Source organism: Triticum dicoccoides, chromosome 6A (genome assembly GCF_002162155.2).
Source record: "Triticum dicoccoides isolate Atlit2015 ecotype Zavitan chromosome 6A, WEW_v2.0, whole genome shotgun sequence".
Taxonomy (NCBI): Eukaryota; Viridiplantae; Streptophyta; class Magnoliopsida; order Poales; family Poaceae; genus Triticum; species Triticum dicoccoides.
The window spans coordinates 580,028,948-580,050,772 of NC_041390.1; the positions used below are offsets into that span (position 1 = coordinate 580,028,948).

Genomic DNA, 21,825 nt, shown 5'->3' on the forward strand with positions numbered 1-21,825 from the left:
TAATCTCAGTCATTGAAGCAATTGCAATTTATCATAACATTGGAAAGAGTCTATGTCAGAGCTAAAAAGCAAGTCCACATACTCAACTATCATTTAGTCCTCCATAATTGCTAACACTCACGCAATATTTGTGGTTACAGAGTTTTAATCGGACACAGAGAAAGATAGGGGCTTATAGTTTTGCCCCACAACCTTTTACCTCAAGGGTAATGTCAACAATAATGGTTCATCCTCCCCTACATCCAATTACATATATATACACACACACACACACACATATATATATATCATGTTCTTTCCAACATGATGAGCTTGCCAAAGGATAAAATGAAAAGGGAAAGGTGAAGATCACCATGACTCTTGCATAAAGTAGAAGATAATAATAAAGGATAGGCCCTTCGCAGAGGGAAGCAGAGGTTGCCATGCGCTTTTATGGTTAGATGCACAAAATCTCAATGCGAAAGAATGTCACTTTATATTGCCCCTTGTGATATGAAACTTTATTATGCAGTCTGTCGCTTTTATTACTTCCACATCAATCAATCATACATATTTAGAGCAATTTTTATTGCTTTGCACCGATGACAACTTACTTGAAGGATCTTACTCAATCCATAGGTAGATATGGTGGACTCTCATGGCAAAACTGGTTTAAGGGTATTTGGAAGCACAAGTAGTATTTCTACTTGGTGTTGAGAATTTGGCTAGCATGAGGGGGAAAGGCAAGCTCAACAAGTTAGAGGATCCATGACAACATACTTTATCTCAGATATAAGAAAGACATAACTCATTACGTTGTCTTCCTTGTCCAACATCAACCCTTTAGCTTGTCATATTTTAATGAGTGCTCCCAATCATAAAAGATGTCAATGATAATATATCTATATGTGAAAACCTCTCTTTCCTTATTACTTCCTATTAATTGCAACAATGACCAAAGCTATGTCTGCCAACTCCCAACAACTTTTAATCATCATACTCTTTCTATGTGAAGTCATTACTCTCAATAAGATCAATATGAACTTTTTGTTTCTTTTTATTCTTTTTCTCTTTTCTTTTATTCACCCAAGATCATGGCAAAATAATCAAGCCCTTGACTCAACACTAATCTTTATTATATATAGCTCACAGACTCGATTACAAAGAGAGATCATAAAGCAAAACTCAAAACTAGATCATGCCATAAACTTTATTCTACTAGATCAAGATACTACTAATAGGATCGAACTAAGAAAAACGATAAAGATAGGAGTTGTGATTGTGATACGATACCGGGGCACCTCCCCCAAGCTTGGCAGTTGCCAAGGGGAGTGCCCATACCCATGTGATTATATCTCCTTTGTCGGTGAAGAAGGTGGAGGTGTTGTAGATGATGCGGGCCTTGCGTCCATCTTCCAATGCATAGGTTCTCCATCATAGAAAGATGATCGAGTCTCCCGGATCCTCGAATCTGCAGCCAAACTCATCCTTTTAAATCTATATTTGTACTCACAGTTTTGGTTTTGCATGTCATAGATTTGGGCTTGGAGGTGCTCGATCTTCTCATGAAGCTTGAAGATAGTCTCCCTGATGTTGTTAGCATCCAACTTTTGGTTGCTAGTGAACTCCGCGATCATCATTTGGTTAGAGTTGAGTCCACGTTCTACCATCCCTTGGCACTTGAAAACTTGTTGCTCCACTGCTTCGAGCCTCGTCTCCATGCTTCCGGTCCCCTTTGGTCCCTCTTCATCGCGGATGTGCAGCAACCCATCACGCAACTCAATGGTTTGAGGGTGTCGCAGCACCTCCGCGAGGTAAGGGTTGATGACCTTCTCGAAGAACTTGTCCTTGGAGGCACTTGGGGCCGTCATGATAACCTAGATCTGTCAGAAAAACAGCTCGAAACAAGAACAGGGGAGGTTTGCGTGATACGGGAGTCAAAACTTTGGGATGTTATATAATGAATTTTTACCGACCAAAATACATATCGTGCAAGAAAACGGAGTCCGGAAGGCACACGAGGTGCTCACGAGGTAGGGGGGCGCGCCCAGGGGGGTAGGGCGCGCCCACCACCCTCGTGGGGCCCTCGTGTCCTTCCCGGACTGCTACTTATTTTTCTATTTTTCTAAATATTCCAAAACGGATAAATATTGCCTTAAAAATTGGTTTGGAGTCGGTTTACTAACCGTACCACATACCTATTCCTTTTCGGGTTCTGAAACATTCCGGAAAGTGTCCCTTATGTATTCCTCCGTGTTTACGGTTTCAATAATATTGGTTTCAACATTTATGGGATTACGTGAGATATAATGTTTAATTCTTTCACCGTTTACCACCTTCGGATTTGTGCCTTCAAAGTTGTTGATCTTTATGGAACCGGAACGATAGACCTCTTTGATAACATAGAGGCCTTCCCATTTAGAGAGAAGTTTTCCTGCAAAAAATCTTAAACGAGAGTTGTATAGCAATACATAATCACCTACATTAAACTCACGCTTTTGTATCCTTTTGTCATGCCATCTTTTAACTTTTTCTTTAAACAACTTGGCATTTTCATAAGCTTGGGTTCTCCATTCATCAAGTGAGTTAATATCAAATAACCTCTTCTCACGCGCAAGTTTAAAATCATAGTTGAGCTCTTTAATAGCCCAATACGCCTTATGTTCTAGTTCGAGAGGTAAGTGACATGCTTTTCCATAAACCATTTTATACGGAGACATACCCATAGGATTTTTGTATGCAGTCCTATAAGCCCATAATGAATCATCAAGTTTCTTGGAACAATTCTTTCTAGACCTATTAATAGTATTTTGCAAAATTAATTTGAGGTCTCTATTGCTCAACTCTACTTGACCACTAGACTGAGGGTGATAAGGAGATGCAATTCTATGATTAACATCATATTTAGCAAGCATTTTACGGAAAGCACCATGAATAAAGTGTGAACCACCATCAGTCATTAAATATCTAGGGACTCCAAACCTCGGAAAAATAACTTCTTTAAGCATTATAATAGAAGTGTTATGATCAGCACTACTAGTTGGAATAGCTTCTACCCACTTAGTAACGTAATCAACAACAACTAAAATATGAGTATATCCATTAGAGGCAGGAAAAGGTCCCATATAATCAAAGCCCCAGACATCAAACGGTTCAATAACAAGAGAATAATTCATAGGCATTTCTTGACGTCTACTAATATTACCAATTCTTTGACATTCATCACAAGACAAGACAAACTTATGGGCATCCTTGAAGAGAGTAGGCCAATAAAAACTAGATTGCAATACCTTATGTGCAGTTCTATCTCCAGCGTGGTGTCCTCCATAAGCCTCGGAATGACACTTGCGTAGGATCTGTTCCTATTCATGCTCAGGTACACAACGTCTAATAACACCATCTACTCCTTCTTGATAAAGATGTGGGTCATCCCAAAAGTAATGTCTCAAGTCATAGAAAAACTTTTTCTTTTGTTGGTATGTGAAGCTAGGTGGTATGCATTTAGCAACAATATAATTAGCATAATCAGCATACCAAGGAGTACTATGAGAGGTACTTATAACATTTAATTGTTCATCAGGAAAGCTATCATTAATAGGTAGTGGGTCATCAAGAATATTTTCTAACCTAGACAAGTTGTCTGCAACGGGGTTCTCAGCTCCTTTCCTATCAACAATATGCAAATCAAATTCTTGTAGCAAGAGAACCCATCTAATAAGTCTCGGTTTAGCATCTTTATTTTCCATAAGGTATTTAATAGCAGCATGATCAGTGTGAATAGTTACTTTAGAATCAAGAATATAAGGTCTGAACTTATCACAAGCAAATACAACTGCTAAAAGCTCTTTTTCAGTAGTAGCATAATTTCTTTGAGCATTGTCTAGAGTCTTACTAGCATAATGAATAACATTTAGTTTCTTATCAATTCTTTGCCCTAGAACAGCACCTACAACATAATCACTAGCATCACACATAATTTCAAACGGTAAATTCCAATTAGGTGGCTGAACAACAGGTGCAGAGACTAATGCTTTCTTAAGTATTTCAAATGCTTCTACACAATCATCATAAAAGACAAATGGTATACCTTTTTGCCATAAATTAGTCAGAGGCCGAGAAATTTTTGAGAAGTCCTTAGTGAAAGTCCTGTAAAATCCGGCGTGACCAAGGAAACTTCTTATACATTTGATGTCCTTGGGACATGGCATCTTTTCAATAGCATCGACCTTGGCTTCATCAATTTCAATACCTCTTTCAGAAACTTTATGCCCCAAGTCAATACCTTCATTAACCATAAAGTGGCACTTTTCCCAATTCAAGACAAAATTAATTTCTTCACATCTCTGCAAAACTCGATCAAGATTGCTCAAGCAATCATCAAAAGAGGAACCATAGACGGAAAAATCGTCCATGAAACCTCACAAATCTTTTCACAAAAGTCAGAGAATATAGCCATAATGCATCTTTGAAAGGTAGCAGGTGCATTACATAAACCAAAAGGCATACGTCTATAAGCAAAAGTACCAAAAGGGCATGTAAAAGTAGTCTTTGATTGATCTCTAGCCGACACAGGTATTTGAGAGAAACCAGAATAACCATCTAGAAAGCAATAGTGTGTATGTTCGCATAATCTTTCTAGCATTTGATCAATAAAAGGTAAGGGGTAATGATCTTTCTTAGTAGCTTTATTTAATTTGCGGAAATCAATTACCATCCTATAACCTGTAACAATTCTTTGTGGAATCAATTCGTCTTTATCACATTAGGAACAACAGTAATACCTCCCTTCTTAGGGACACAATGGACATGACTTACCCACTGACTATCAGCAACGGGATAGATTATACCTACCTCCAGAAGCTTGAGTATTTCTTTTCTTACCACTTCTTTCATTTTAGGATTCAGACGTCATTGAGGATCACGAACTGGTTTGGCATCTGCTTCCAAATTTATTTTATGTTGACATAGAGTGGGACTAATGCCCTTAAGATCATCAAGAGTATATCCAATAGCAGCACGATGCTTCTTCAGAGTTTTCAATAATCTTGCTTCTTCATGCTCTAAAAGGTTAGCACTAATAATAACATGATATATCTTCTTTTCATCAAGATAAGCATATTTAAGATTATCAGGCAACGGTTTAAGCTCAAACACGGGATCACCCTTGGGTGGAGGAGGATCCCCTAAGATTTCAACAGGCAAATTGTGATGCAGAATAGGTTCCTGTTTAAAGAAAACTTCATCTATTTCCCTTCTTTCATTCATGAACATATCATTTTCATGGTCTAGCAAATAGTGTTCTAAAGGATCACTTGGAGGTACGGCAATAGAAGCAAGACCAATAATCTCATCCTTACTAGATAATTCTTCCTCACAATGTTGTTTACTAAATTTAGAGAAATCTTTTCCTAATAATAAAGCACGGATTGAGTCTCCGGGTTCACCATTATGGCGTTTTTGCATAACAAACCCTATGGTATTAAGTAGTTAACCCGCAATCCAATAAATCTTTACCTACTAATGGTCGTACGTCACCGACTATTTTGCAAAAAAGTCCCCCTGTTTCTGAGAAATTAACCCGCAGTCCTACTTAAAGTGTGGATAACGTTTCAATTTTACAAAGAAACCCCTCTAATCCTGGGCCCGAACCGGACCGCGCCATCGCCCGCAGCTCCCTCCTGTGGGAGCTCCCCTCGCGCCCGCAAGCCGCCTCGCCGGCGACCCCACACCTCCGCCACGCCCCGCCGCCGGCGACCTTCCCCACTAGATCTCCGGTCGCTCCGCCACCTCGCCCCTCTCCCTTCTCCTCCTTCTTCTCGATCTCCTCTCACCTCTCTTCCTCTTTCTCGCTGGACAGGACCTCCATGGCGCCGCTGGACCTCAATCTCGCTGGATCTGGCTGCCTCCACACCAAATCCGCCGGAAATGGATCCTCCCTGGCAAGATCCGCCCGGATCCGACCGGGCCCCGCCGTCGTCGCCACCGGAGCACCGCCCCGCTCGACGTGCAGCGCCACCTTCCACCGGCAGCCCCCAGTCTCGGTCGCCACGCGATCATGTGGATGATGCTTGGCGTGTCCCTGTAATTGCCGGCTACTGCCACTCCCCGCCCCTGTTCAATTAAGCCAATGCTTGAAATTTTGGTTTAGACTGACCTGCACTTCAATCCTTGCAGATTTGTGGTTTCGAGACCCACCCAAGCAGGGTCTGCGTTCATGAGGAGAACCTGCTATTCCTGGAGGCCTGGCAGACAGTCGATCCCATTGCTACCACAAGTACGCTTTGTGACGAGCTGGTCAACACAAGGGAGGAGACATATATGATTCCACTTGTGCAAAGTCTGCCTGTACTGCTATCCATATTGCCCCATAGCAATACAATTTATCTGCTGCCTCAACAGCTCACTTCTGCAAGTCATAACATGACATTTAATATTTTAGAAAGTACAACCGAGTTTAATAAGTGGATCAAATGCAGTTGTCATGCACCTCCTTTGGTTGAATCTGAATTCTATTAGAAACATGGCAAACCACCTAGATATGCCATTGATCTGTACAAAACTGAGAGATTTTGTGTTTTTATAGTTCTTTTGTGCTCTGACCGAATTTGCTTATCTGACATTTTTTTCAGATGTTGCAACCTTGGGCGATCGGTTCGTTGGATTCTTGAAACCAATGCCTTTTCTGAAGTAAGTCTGGCATGCAAGGTGCCCTCACGGTTTATTTCCAAGATGGCGCTGGGATCTCGGGGACGTGCCAGACGGCGTCACGTTCCTGCACCTTGGGGATGGCTTGGGTCGAATTCTCCTCCATGCAATCTTGTGCTCCTTTGGTATGTGTGGCTTCTCCCATCTTCCTCATATTTTCTTCTGCTCACTGCTGTAGCCTCACTATGCATCCTGGAGCGACACCATGTATTCTAGAGCTGCCACATGAACACAATGAAACACCTGACCTTCAAAGAAAATGATACAGCTGGCCAATTTGGTTTGGAGTTTGCAGGAGGCTTTCAGATGTTTTTCTATGTTACATACCCCGCGTTAGCCAACAAAATAAGTCGATATTCTGTATGGATATAGGATTTGCATATTTTCTATTGTTTCTAGCAAATACAAACTAAGTCTCTAATTATCTGCAGAGTCTTTCTAATCTTTCTGCCTTCTAGTGTAAATAGAGGTATGGTGCCTAGAGTTCAACTATTTATCCTATGTAGTATAATTGACATTTAAGTTATACAACCTTTCCAGATTTCTCAATATCATGCCTAGAGCTTATAATCCTTTCTTTGAAGATCCATAGCCAGACTTTGAAACTGTTACACATACATAAATTAAACTAGCTGCCTATAGTATGAGTATTATATAGATTTGTATGTATGTGGTTACTTTGTTCTGTGGCAAAAGGGTTCAAGGCTAGCATTTTTTTAAATATAGCATATTCATATAAATTTTCTTGCAATTCTAACTATGAAATCCACATTCATTCGGTAGTTTTTCTGTAACAATATAAATGATCTTTCAGTCGCAATGCTAGTATTTAGAACTAAATTTGATGGGCCTAAATTCCCCTTGGACCCCCACCCCCTCATTATATTCCTATATCTCCAATCTCCTTTCTCCATCGGCTATCACAGAATAGACATCACATCATGAATTTATTTTTTGTCAGAGATGTTCTCCCATCGCTATTGGCTGTCAAATTTGGGATGCAATCCGTCCGAATGTCGACACAATCAGCAGAACAAAGCAGCTACCATGATTTGCCCATTGATCTCTTGGAGTGATTCAAACCTGCAAGCACCAGGGTAAGAAGTTTCGGTTTTCTTATTAATGCAACTGATTTTGTAAGGTTAGAACAATGTCAGTTTGCTTTTATGTTGGTTTTCTAATTTCTACATATTCCTTTCTTACAGATTCTGCCTTCAAGGAAATCTAATTATCTAGGTAGTATGGAAAAGCAAGAAAATTATATAACTATTTGGGTATACTCATGCTCTACTATGTCAAATTGAGGAGAAATAATTATTTTGTTCACCCATCTTATTTTTTCCCACGTAATGACTCATGCCCTACTATGTCAGATTGAGTGACTCCTGCATATGATGACTGAAGAATTTTTCATCAATTTTCCAACCTGAATTAGATACAGAATTTGGGAAAAGAGGAGTCCAGGCTCTAATGAACACACCGTCTTTCCCAGGTAACTAATAGCTGGCACCTCTACATTTATGTTATATCAGGCCAGCGCCACAAAGTCCCTATATGCGTCTGCCTGCCTACATTGATGGGCGATCCGGTCGCAAAAAAATGGATAAAAATATACATCAGTTTGTCAAAATACATGTTGGTTATCTTACGAACGATTATAGCTATTGCCAGAGTACAAGCAAATATGTTACAAATTTTCCTTGAAGGAAACTTGTATTATGATTATTACATTTTGATCTTGGAGCTATGGTCGACTTTAGTAGATGGTTACTTTAGTCTGCACCAGTCAAATATTTTCTAATTACATGTCTGAGCACCATCGGGATAACCTGATTATTGTGTCACAAGCTTGCTATTTCTATTTGTGCAAATTCTGTAGTTATTTCAGTGTTTTGCATGATGCATAAGTTTTTTCACAACAGAAAGAAGTGGATGTACAACTTGATTCTGCTTTATTATTTAGTACCAGTTAACTTTGTAAATCCCAGTTTCTCTAGTATTGTAACTGTCAAATCGTCAAGTTAACCTGATTTTTCTCTTTGGACAGCTTGCAATTTGTAATATTATGATTTTCCTTTTGCAGAAACCACTTCAACTAGCCCAGGACTGTGTCTATTAGTCCTCCGGTATTTCTTGAGATGACACATTGTATGATAGGTAACAAGCAACTGAAGCAAGAAGATTTTTCAAATTTCTTGGAAAGTATAACCACCTTAACCCAGGATGCAAGATGAAGGATCCAATATGTCAGGACCAACGAGGGAATTGCAGTATGTCAGAACCAATGAGAGAATTGTAGAGCTTCATATTAAGTTTATTTTAGCTACTTGCCCGCTTCAAGTGTCTAGATTACAGGAAACATGTTTCTTTAAGTGACAAACCTGGATACCAATTTATTCAAACTATTATATTTCTTATAGAAGTAATGCAATATATTCTCTCTCTTGTGCCTATTTGAAATACCGTTGTGGGTCTGTACTTTGCATCTCATATTGCAAGGATAAAACATTGTATGCATACTCTCTCTCTTAACTGTAGCAAGCATGGAGCAGGAAAGAGTGATGAACCTTCTAATATGGATATTGTACATGTATGAGCTACGGGTCACTATTGTTTATCATATGGATTGTAGATGTAGCAACATTGAAATTTATAACATATCCTCAAATTTCTTCATTTTAGCATTTATGATATACTAGAGCCAGGAAAAAAATAGAATAAAAAGGTTCATTAGAGAAATATTATAATTGATGATTGTGTGTCAAATGGCAGTGAATTTATATCTATGCGTGGGATCTTGATGAAAGATTACATGCAGAGTATAGAAGTGAAAACCAACATTTTTCTAGATGAGCTATTACTAGAGGAGATATATATTTCTAGCTCAAGTTAACATTGCTAAAATATTCCACTAGGTGGCAACTCCAGGTCAAGAAGCATACATGTAAGCCTATTCGGAAATGTCTAGAAATGTTGAAGCTTCAGCGCCGCGCTCCAGCTTTCGTGGAACTTCCACACCGTTTCGGATGTGATGGTCAGCTTCTGTTGGTTGAGGGGTTCGTCATGAATATAGCATAGGCCGACGATGGGGAGGTAGTCTATACCACGGAAGATGGCGGTGCTGGGGTTTCGGAAATGTCTAGAAATGTTGACGCTTCAGCGCCGCGCTCCAGCTTTCGTGGAAGGGCCACACCGTTTGGGTCGTGATGGTCAGCTTCTGTTGGTTGAGGGGTTTGTCATGAACATAGCATAGGCCGACGATGGGGAGGTTGTCTATACCGGGGAAGATGGCGATGTTGGGGAGGAGGCCAATGGGTGTGGAAGACTGAGATGGCAGGGAGGAAGTCGACGGGAGGCAATGGCGGGGCAGCACATGAATAGAATGAGCTGGAGGGATGGCGGTCGGCCTTGGCGGGCTTGTGAGAAGGGAACAATGACTACATCATGGCTAGCGCTTCGACCAAGTTAGTTTCGCAACTAAGTGTTACACAACTTGGTGATGGCATTGTCGTTGAAAATATATTAAGCTATGTGATTTCGACTTCACCAAATTGTATGAGAGGCCTCCGATCTGTGTAGTTGGCGAAGCATGGATGTCGATGTCAAAACCGGCGGATCTCGGGTAGGGGGTCCCGAACTATGCGTCTAGGCCGGATGGTAACAGGAGGCAGGGGACACGATGTTTTACCCAGGTTCGGGCCCTCTTGATGGAGGTAAAACCCTATGTCCTACTTGATTAATATTGATGATATGGGTAGTACAAGAGTAGATCTACCACGAGATCAGAGAGGCTAAACCCTAGAAGCTAGCCTATGGTATGATTGTATGTTATGGTTGTTGTCCTACGGACTAAAACCCTTCGGTTTATATAGACACCGGAGAGGGTTAGGGTTACACAAGGTCGGTTACAAAGGAGGAGATATCCATATCCGTATTGCCTAGCTTGCCTTCCACGCCAAGTAGAGTCCCTCCCGGACACGAGACGAAGTCTTCAATCTTGTATCTTCATAGTCTAACAGTCCGACCAATAGAGATAGTCCGGCTGTCCGGAGACCCCCTAATCTAGGACTCCCTCAGTAGCCCCTGAACCAGGATTCAATGATGATGAGTCCGGCGCGCAGTATTGTGTTCGGCATTGCAAGGCGGGTTCCTTCTCCGAATACATCACAGAAGAATTTGAATACGAGGATAGTGTCTGACCCTACAAAATAAGTTCCACATTCCACCATAGAGAGAATAATATTTTCGCAAATCTAATTTGCTGACTCGTTTTGGTAGCATGATGTTGTGTCATGGCCCAGTGATTATTCAAACCGTTTCTTTTAACCAGCCCCGCACATAACGCGAGGCAGTTTTTCGACACGTCTTGTCAAAGCAGAGATCGTGCCCCCTTATTACGGGATTCTCATCAATACGGGCGTGGGTAACCCAACCGTGTCTAGGACTCCTAGATTATAGGCAAGTCCTAAACGGCTATGGAGAGGATGCTTGATATTCACCCTCTTTATAAAGGGACAAGGTTTTCGCCTTTTCCCTCTCGTGCTCAATCAACCCTTCCCCCGCCTCGAGTTCTAACACCCAAAGCCCAGGTTAGGTGCTCCGGATCTTCAATCATGTCCGGATCCAGCCTTCAAGGCCAATGGATGCCTTCCTCCGTTACGAAAGAGGACATTAAGAAGTTGAGGGAGGCCAGATACCTGACCGCCGAGGTTTCGCATCGGCTGCCTGCTCAAGGGCAGATCGTCCCTACTCCTGAACCCAACGAGAATGTCGTGTTCGTCTCCTACTTCCTCCGAGGTCTAGGCCTTACTCTGGATCCCTTTGTCAGGGGTTTGATGTTCTATTACGGGCTAGATTTCCACGATTTAGCCCCGGACTCCTTTCTCCACATCTCGACATTTATTATCGTGTGTAAAGCCTTCCTCCGCATTAACCCCCACTTCGGCCTGTGGTTCAAGACCTTCGAAGTGAAGCTGAAGATGATCGAGGGGCCACATGTAGTTTGTGGAGGCTCATCAATAAGCAGGATGGCAGGAGCTCCATGGCCGAAAGGTTCCTTTCCAGAAGTGTCAGAATTATGGCAACGGGAGTGGTTTTACGTCACGGCTCCTAGAAGTGCCAAGTGGGCGGCTGCCCGCCTTCCGCCCGGCCCCCCCACCACAATTGATGTCATGGATTAGCAGAGGCCTGAGCTGGGGTTCAGCTAAGGACGTGCCTATACTGCGAAGCCGCATTCAAGATCTCTTCGAGGGAGATTTTAATTTGGTGGTGGTAATGCAAGTTATGCTGGTTTGTCAAGTCCAGCCTTGCAAATGCCGGCCCCTTTGCTTGTGGGAGTTCAACCTAGAAGGGCTGCGTGCCATTCAGAGTTTCCTCGGCCTGACGCACGAGGAGATGTACAAGTTATCCTTCGGACCCCAAATAGAGTGTCCGGACACTACCGAGGACGTGGGCCTGAGCAGTAACCGCGCCGTCGAACAGGTAAGAAATCCTCTAGCCGAACACACTGTCTTTTATTCATCATGAAGTTAGTTCTGAGAGTTTGCTCTCTGACCAGGACTGGCTAACAAAGGCGAAGATGATTCGGTGTTTGGCCCCCCTCCCTGAGGATTTAGAAAATCCGGTATTGGGAAAGATGCTCGAGGTTGCACCTTGCCCGGAGCCCTCGAAGGAAGATAGGGGGGATAATACGGGCGGACGCGGGTCCCCATCGCTGCCTGTTCCAACCAAGGGAATGAGCGTCTCCATGAAGGAGGATAACCGGGGGAGGAAAAGGACCGCTTCTGAGGATCCGGAAGCCGAAGCCTCCAAACGGGAGAAGAAGTCTCCCACAGAGGGTCCTGCCTCGAGGGGTGCTTTTGCCGCACAAAGTCCGCGGGGGGATCAGCCCTCCAACGAGTCGTAAGTGATCCAAAATACTTTAATAGTAAAGGTATGCTATCTTTTTTTTGAGAAAATAACCACCGCATATATCTTGCAGTTTGGGCCTTAGCCCCTCTCAGCTGAGCTCGTCGTCGGGGGATCTTCTTCCAGAGATGATGGAGAGCCAAACGCCTCCCCCGGACTCCTCCGCTCAAGAAGCGGGCGACCCCGAAGTGTCGTCACGGAGGGCCTCTCCGGATCCGGTGAGGCCAGAAGATAATCCCATAGACCCCCGAAGTCCCCAGCGTCTGGCTCCCGAAGAGAGCAGACAAAAGAGTCCGACACCGTCTGGTAAGCGGTCGGATGTTCTGAGGGAGTTGGTGGGGTGAGCGGCCGTCTCAGAAGAACACCGTACGCTGATGGGTATGGTGATGGAGAGAATTTCGTCCACCAAACACGGATTACATGAAGCCTTTATGAATCTACTGACAGGCTTTGAGGTACGTGAGATAATACGTGATAGTACTACACATGTTAGGTGTGCCCTATGTAGATAGTAGCCCCTGAGACTCTATTTGTCGTCAGAACGGCGGCGAACAAAGGATCATAGTCCCAGGCAATAACCGGACTGCCTTTATGTGCAGGCGGTGGAAGCTCCGGTGGCTAGCCGGACTCATGAGTTTGCCAAATTAAAACGGCAACTGGATGCGGCAGACGCCGACATCGAGCTTGTTAACAAGAGGCTTGACGAGGCACATGGTAAGTGTTATTATCTGGTGAATGCCACATAGTAAGAGCAGCATGATGCCAGTGTCTTTAATATGTTGTGACTGCAGATGGAGCTGTCACCGTGGAAACCTTGCGGGCAGAACTTTCCCGAGCCAAGGAACAAGTGAGGATTAGCAATGCGGCTGCTTTGAAGGCGGCCGAAGAGTTGAAAGCCAAGAAGGCCGCACATTGCGAGAGCCAAGAGAAAATGGCCAAGATGTCTGTAGAATTAAAAGACACTGCCGACCGTTGCCAGGTCCTTGAAAAAGAAATCCGGGCGAAGGCAACGGACCTTGAGAAGGTCATGATGGCGGACAAAGACACCCGCTCTGCTATGAGAGCGAAGAAGGAGGAGCTGCGGGAAGCCGGGGATATTGCGGCTGGGAAGCCCTTCATGCTACGGAGGAAGTTTGGAGATCCACGGTATGCCCCTCTGGATCGGCTGTGGAGTTCGACAGATGCGTATATGGACTTGGCGGCGAGCGCTGCCGATGCGGCCAAGTACTTCCAGGGTCAAACAGATCGTGAAGTGGACAAGCTGTTCTGGTCGCAACTCAACGTTCCAGAGCGTCCGCTTTCATTGACTGACCAGCTAGCCGAATGGGATGAACTAAATAGGTTGTCCGGACTCGCCATGAGGTCTGTTGTGGATCAGTTATGGCTGGAAGAGCCAAAGCCGAACAGCTATTGCAGCTTAGTGCAGCAGGTCCTTGGTGCGGTGCTGCGCATTGATGCGATGAAGAGGTCGGCGTGCATAGAAGGCTCGCGGATGGCCCTTGCCCGTGTTAAAGCATACTGGGCGGAGATGGACGCTACTGTTGTTGCAGCGCAGGGTTCGGCCATAGGCCGAGTGGCTGCCGAGCACTATTTCGAGGATGTTCTCGAGGGTGCTCATTTGATAGAGGCCCAGTGCTCAAAGAATATTATGTTTGAGTGACATGTATTCCCATTGTAAACACAAAGTTTTTATGAAATTTTATAAGGCTGTGTTTATACTTTTGCCCGAAAGTAATATGATGCCTCCTGTGCGGCCGTTTATGTATACATGTGTATAACCTGAAAGATTGCAGTCGTCGGCTTCAGCCCCCACGCATATAATGCGGAGGTGCTCGCAAAAAACGTTGTTCACACTTTACCCAACGTCTTGGTCCTATTGAGGAGGTGATAGCATAGCGAACGAGGCAACCAGACTATAATGCTTTAACACTTTCACTTAGCCATAGGATTGATAGTGAGGCTACTAGATAGCCCCTGGTGGCTCCGCACTCTCCTGATCTCGGGGTGCGTACATGCCTGGCTGAGAAACGGCCCTTCGTTAAGGCGGAGGAATTCTAACATCCCTATAGGTCATCGAGTGGTTGACCAGTCTCACGTTATATCATGACAGTCAGTTTTCGGCTTTCTCTACTGAGGTGCTCGTCCGTATGAACTAGGGCACAATCGCAGTAGTTCTCCTGGTGCTGCCTTAGCCGGTAAAGCAGAACGTAAGGCACCAAAACACAGGAGCCGGGCAAACCCAACTTTTGACCAAAGACAATGATTCGGAGCTGATGCATATAAGGTCAAACTCGCGATGCCGAACACTCCCTAAGGTATTCGGTCTTTATGGTATAAACCGGGCCTAAATAGTGCCCTTTGTAAGAAGCCCCTTGTGTCCAGGTACGTGCATTATTCTGACGTGGCCACATGCCAAGACGTGAGCATCCTTCTCAATTGTGCTGAGAATTCGGTGGATGTGTATCAACAAGAGACAGTAAAAAAGGTTTACGCAGGGTCTTAATCTAAAAAGAATCCTTGGAGTGGGTCCCTGCTGCACATCTGCGCCTGTGTCTCCATTGTGCCATATCCTGGATGGGTGTAGCACGATGATCATCTGTAAAAGAGAGGAACTTAGGTGAAAAGTTGTCGTGCAAAAAGATAGTTTTTAAAGAAACCATGTATAATTCAAGATGAATAAAAGTCGCCACTTGTCTGCGCGCATTGACCCCCTTGTATTTGTAATAGGGGTGTGACCGTCGATCCGGTATGAATTACATATAGCTGCGCCGGACTCGTCTAACCGTGTCCGGTATGAATTACATATACCATCGATCCGGTATGAATTACATAATAAAGATCAGTGTTGAGTTAAGGGCCTGATTATTTTGCCATGATCTTGGGTGAATAAAGAAAAGAGAAAAAGAAACAAAAAGTTCATGTTGATCTTATTGAGAGTAATGACTTCACATAGAAAGAGTATGATGATTAAAAGTGGTTGGGAGTTGGCAGACATAGCTTTGGTCATTGTTGCAATTAATAGGAAGTAATAAGGAAAGAGAGGTTTCACATATAGATATATTATCATTGACATCTTTTATGATTTGGAGCACTCATTAAAATATGACATGCTAAAGAGTTGATGTTGGAGAAGGAAGACAATGTAATGAGTTATGTATTTCTTATATCTGAGATAAAGTATGTTGTCATGGATCCTCTAACTTGTTGATCTTGCCTTTCCCCCTCATGCTAGCCAAATTCTTAGCACTAAGTAGAGATACTACTTGTGCTTCCAAATACCCTTAAACCAGTTTTGCCATGAGAGTCCACCATATCTACCTATGGATTGAGTAAGATCCTTCAAGTAAGTTGTCATCGGTGCAAAGCAATAAAAATTGCTCTAAATATGTATGATTGATTGGTGTGGGAGAAATAAGCTTCATACGATCTTGTGATGTGGAAGTAATAAAAGCGACGGACTGCATAATAAAGGTTCACATCACAAGGGGCAATATAAAGTGACGTTCTTTCGCATTGAGATTTTTCGTCCATACCGTCGATGTCTTCGGAGTCGAAGTAGAGCACGTCGGTTGAGTCATCGACAGTGGCTATTAAGTGGGTGGTGGGTGGGCGTCGAATTTCTTTGTCGTCCGCATCCCAATCATGTTGGCCATAATCCGGCCAGGGCTCTCCTGACAAAGAGAGAGACCTTAGTGAATTCAGAATGTCGCCGAAGGGCGAGTGCTGAAAGATATCCGCGGCGGTGAATTCCATGATCGGCGCCCAATCGGATTCGATTGGCAGGGGCACGGATGGTTCGGAGCCCGGAAAAGAGTCCGGCACCTTGGAGTCACGGGCTGCGCAGAGGGTTAGGCTGGTGTTCGGCTTGATCGCCGTTGAGACTGCAGCCCCTGAGGCGGTGTCTAACCACCCGTCCTCGACTGGCGCAATTGGCTCCAAGCTAAGGGTCAAAGCTGTTGCGGGCGCAACCTCTGGGGTACTGTCCGGCGGCAGAGCTAGGTCATACCCATCGCGACAGTGCGGCGCGCCCGGCTGTGGCTCGAATCCGTCGAAGATCAAGTCTCTACGGATGTCAGCCGTGTAGTTCAAACTTCCAAATCTGACCCAACGGCCAGGGGCGTAGCTTCTAGTCTGCTCCAGATGGCCAAGCGAATTAGCCTGCAGTGCAAAGCCGCCGAATACGAAGATGTGTCCGGGGAGAAAAGTCTCACCCTGGACCGCATCGCTATCGATGATAGTAGGAACCATCAAGCCTAACGGCGACGACACAGAGGAACTCTCAATGAAATCACTAATGTCGGTGTCAAAACCAGCGGATCTCGGGTAGGGGGTCCCGAACTGTGCGTCTAGGCCGGATGGTAACAGGAGGCAGGGGACACGATGTTTTACCCAGGTTCGGGCCCTCTTGATGGAGGTAAAACCCTACGCCCTGCTTGATTAATATTGATGATATTGGTAGTACAAGAGTAGATCTACCACGAGATCAGAGAGGGTAAACCCTAGAAGCTAGCCTATGGTATGATTGTATGTTATGGTTGTTGTCCTACAGACTAAAACCCTTCGGTTTATATAGACACCGGAGAGGGTTAGGGTTACACAAGGTCGGTTACAAAGGAGGAGATATCCATATCCGTATTGCCTAGCTTGCCTTCCACGCCAAGTAGAGTCCCTCCCAGACACGAGACGAAGTCTTCAATCTTGTATCTTCATAGTCTAACAGTCCAGCCAATAGAGATAGTCCGGCTGTCCGGAGACCCCCTAATCCAGGACTCCATCAATGGAGTTGAAGGAGATCCAAACAATCCTTACTAAAAATCTGCTCTTGGACATCAACATACGAAATTGAAACAAGATTGATTGATGCGCCTACCCTATCAATGGTCGAATAATTTTTTTTGTAGGTTTTAGTGTCACTTCATGATACTATCCATGCATTATCAATGGTTGAATAGTATTATGTATGTTTTAGTGTCATCTCATGATACTATCGATGCATTCGATCCTCAAGAAGTTATCCATGTAACTTAATCATTGTTTGATTCGTTTAACTCCATTGTCACCCGTGGCAACGCACGGGCACATTTACTAGTTAAACTCATGAACCATATCACCCAAGCCAATAGTAACAACATTCTTTTTGCAATCTATCCTAGCATTTACAGTGTTCAAGAAGGGTCTACCAAATATAATGGGACAAAAGCTATCTTGCGGAGAAGTAAGAACAAGAAAATCAGCAGGATATTTAGTTTTCCCACACAAGACTTCAACATCTCTAACAATTCCAATTGGTGAAATAGTATCTCTATTGGCAAGTTTAATTGTGACATCAATACCTTCTAACTCAGCAGGTACAATTTCATTCTTAATTTCTTCGTATAAAGTATGCGGTATAACACTAGCACTCGCACCCATATCACATAAGACATGATAACAATTATCTCCTATTTTAACAGAAATAATTGGCACGCCTACCACAGGTCTATGTTTATCTTTAGCACAAGGTTTAGCAATTCTAGCAGTTTCACCTTTGAACTGAATAACATGCCCATCAATATTATCACACAAGAGATCTTTAACAATAGCAATATTAGGTTCTACTTTAACTTGCTCAGGAGGTGTATAAGTTCTAATATTGCTTTTACGAACAACAATTGAAGCTTTAGCATGATCCTTTATTCTAACAGGGAAAGGTGGTTTCTCAACATAAGAAGTAGGAACAATAGGATCATTATAAGTGACAGTCTTTTCTTCAACTTTAATAGGTGCAGCTACTTTTACTTCTATGGGAGGATGATATTTAAACCACTTCTCCTTAGGGAGATCAACATAAGTAGCAAAAAATTCACAAAAAGAAGCTACTATCTCAGAGTCAAGTCCATATTTAGTGCTAAACTTACGGAAAATATCGGTGTCCATAAAAGATTTAACACAATCAAACTTAGGTGTCATACCTGACTCTTTACCTTCATCGAGGTCCCAATCTTCAGAGTTGCGTTTAATTCTATCCAATAAATTCCATCTGAATTCAATAGTCTTCATCATAAAAGAGCCAGCACAAGAAGTATCGAGCATGGTTTGATTATTATGAGAAAGCCGAGCATAAAAACTTTGCATAATTATTTCTCTCGAGAGCTCATGATTGGGGCATGAATATAACATTGATTTAAGACTCCCCCAAGCTTGAGCGATGCTTTCTCCTTCGCGAGGCCAGAAATTATATATATAATTGCGATCATGATGAACAAGATGCATAGGGTAATACTTTTGATGAAATTCCAATTTCAATCTTTTATAGTTCCATGATTTCATTGTTGGAAATATGCCCTAGAGGCAATAATAAAAGCATTATTATTATATTTCCTTGTTCATGATAATTGTCTTTATTCATGCTATAATTGTGTTATCCGGAAATCGTAATACATGTGTGAATAACAGACACCGACATGTCCCTAGTGAGCCTCTAGTTGACTAGCTCATTGATCAACAGATAGTCATGGTTTCCTGACTATGGACACTGGATGTCATTGATAATGAGATCACATCATTGGGAGAATGATGTGATGGACAAGACCCAATCCTAAACATAGCACAAGATCGTATAGTTCGTTTGCTAGAGTTTTCCAATGTCAAGTATCTTTTCCTTAGACCATGAGATCGTGTAACTCTCGGATACCGTAGGAGTGCTTTGGGTATGCCAAACGTCACAACGTAACTGGGTGACTATAAAGGTAGACTACGGGTATCTCCGAAAGTGTCTGTTGGGTGACATGGATCAAGACTGGGATTTGTCACTCCATATGACGGAGAGGTATCACTGGGCCCACTCGGTAATGCATCATCATAATGAGCTCAGAGTGACCAAGTGTCTGGTCACGGGATCATGCATTACGGTATGAGTAAAGTGACTTGCCGGTAACGAGATTGAACGAGGTATTGGGATACCGACGATCGAATCTCGGGCAAGTAACATATCGATAGACAAAGGGAATAGCGTACGGGATTGATTAAATCCTCGACATCGTGGTTCATCCGATGAGATCATCGTGGAGCATGTGGGAGCCAACATGGGTATCCAGATCCCGCTGTTGGTTATTGACCGGAGAGTCGTCTCGGTCATGTCTGCTTGTCTCCCGAACCCGTAGGGTCTACACACTTAAGGTTCGGTGACGCTAGGGTTATGAAGATATGTATATGCAGAAACCCGAATGTTGTTCGGAGTCCTGGATGAGATCCTGGACGTCACGAGGAGTTCCGGAATGGTCCTGAGGTAAAGAATTATATATAGGAAGTGCTATTTCGGGCATCGGGACAAGTTTCGGGGTTATCGGTATTGTACCGGGACCACCGGAAGGGTCCCGGGGGTCCACCGGGTGGGGCCACCTGTCCCGGGGGGGCACATGGGCTGTAGGGGGTGCGCCTTGGCCTAGATGGGCCAAGGGCACCAGCCCCTATAGGCCCATGCGCCTAGGGTTTCCACCATGGAAGAGTCCATGTGGTGGAAGGCACCCCTAGGTGCCTTGGGGGGGAGGGAAACCTCCCCTTGGCCGCCGCCCCCCTAGTAGATGCCATCTACTAGGGCCAGCGCCCCCCTGGCACCCCTATATATAGTGGGGGGGGAGAGGAGGGATTTTACACCAGCCCCTGGCGCCTCCATCTCCCCCCGTTACGTCTCTCCCTCGTAGTCTCGGCGAAGCCCTGCTGCTGTGACGCCCTGCATCCACCACCACGCCGTCGTGCTGCTGGATCTTCATCAACCTCTCCTTCCCCTTGCTGGATCAAGAAGGAGGAGACGTCTCCCGTCCCGTACGTGTGTTGAACGCGGAGGTGCCGTCCGTTCGGCGCTGGTCATCGGTGATTTGGATCACGTCGAGTACGACTACATCATCACCGTTCTTTTGAACGCTTCCGTGCGCGATCTACAAAGGTATGTAGATGCATCTAATCACTCGTTGCTAGATGAACTCCTAGATGATCTTGGTTAAACGAGTAGGAAAATTTTTGTTTTCTGCAACGTTCCCCTACAGTGGCATCATGAGCTAGGTCTATGCGTAGTTCTTCTTGCGCGAGTAGAACACAATTTGTTGTGGGCGTAGATTTGTCAACTTTCTTGCCGTTACTAGTCCTTTCTTGCTTCAGCGGTATTGTGGGATGAAGCGGCCCGGACCAACCTTACACGTACGCTTACGTGAGACCGGTTCCACCGACTAACATGCACTAGTTGCATAAGGTGGCTGGCGGGTGTCTGTCTCTCCTACTTTAGTTGGAGCGGAATCGATGAACAGGGTCCTTATGAAGGGTAAATAGAAGTTGACAAATCATGTTGTGGCTTTAACGTAGGTAAGAAAACGTTCTTGCTAGAACCCTAATTCAGCCACGTAAAACTTGCAACAACAATTAGAGGACGTCTAACTTGTTTTTGCAGCAAGTGGTTTGTGATATGATATGGCCAAAGTCGTGATGAATGATGAATGATCTATATGTGATGTATGAGATGTTCATGCTATTGTAATAGGAATCACGACTTGCATGTCAATGAGTATGACAACCGGCAGGAGCCATAGGAGTTGTCTTTATTCTTTTATATGACCTGCGTGTCATCAAGAAACGCCATGTAAATTACTTTACTTTATTGCTAAACGCGTTAGCCATAGTAGTAGAAGTAATAGTTGGCGAGCAACTTCATGGAGACACGATGATGGAGATCATGATGATGGAGATCATGGTGTCAAGCCGGTGACAAGATGATCATGGAGCCCCAAGATGGAGATCAAAGGAGCTATGTGATATTGGCCATATCATGTCACGTTTATTATTTGATTGCATGTGATGTTTATCATGTTTTGCATCTTGTTTACTTAGAACGACGGTAGTAAATAAGGTGATCCCTCATACTAATTTCAAGAAGTGTTCCCCCTAACTGTGCACCGTTGCGACAGTTCGCTGTTTCAAAACACCACGTGATGATCGGGTGTTTTATTCAGACGTTCACATACAATGGGTGTAAGACAGATTTACACATGCAAACACTTAGGTTGACTTGACGAGCCTAGCATGTACAGACATGGCCTCGGAACACAGAAGACCGAAAGGTCGAGCATGAGTCGTATAGAAGATACGATCAACATGAAGATGTTCACCGATGTTGACTAGTCCGTCTCACGTGATGATCGGACACGGTCTAGTTTAACTCGGATCATGTAATACTTAGATGACTAGAGGGATGTCTAATCTAAG

The 21,825-nt window shown here is 43.9% G+C and overlaps 1 long non-coding RNA gene across 1 annotated transcript; it reads left to right on the forward strand.

Moving 5' to 3' along the window:
* Window positions 1–7,643: 7,643 nt before the first annotated feature.
* Window positions 7,644–8,814, forward strand: LOC119317016. Its single transcript, XR_005153472.1, has 3 exons — window positions 7,644–7,781; window positions 8,058–8,176; window positions 8,768–8,814. It is a non-coding gene; the product is annotated as an uncharacterized LOC119317016 (long non-coding RNA).
* The last annotated feature ends 13,011 nt before the right edge of the window (window positions 8,815–21,825 follow it).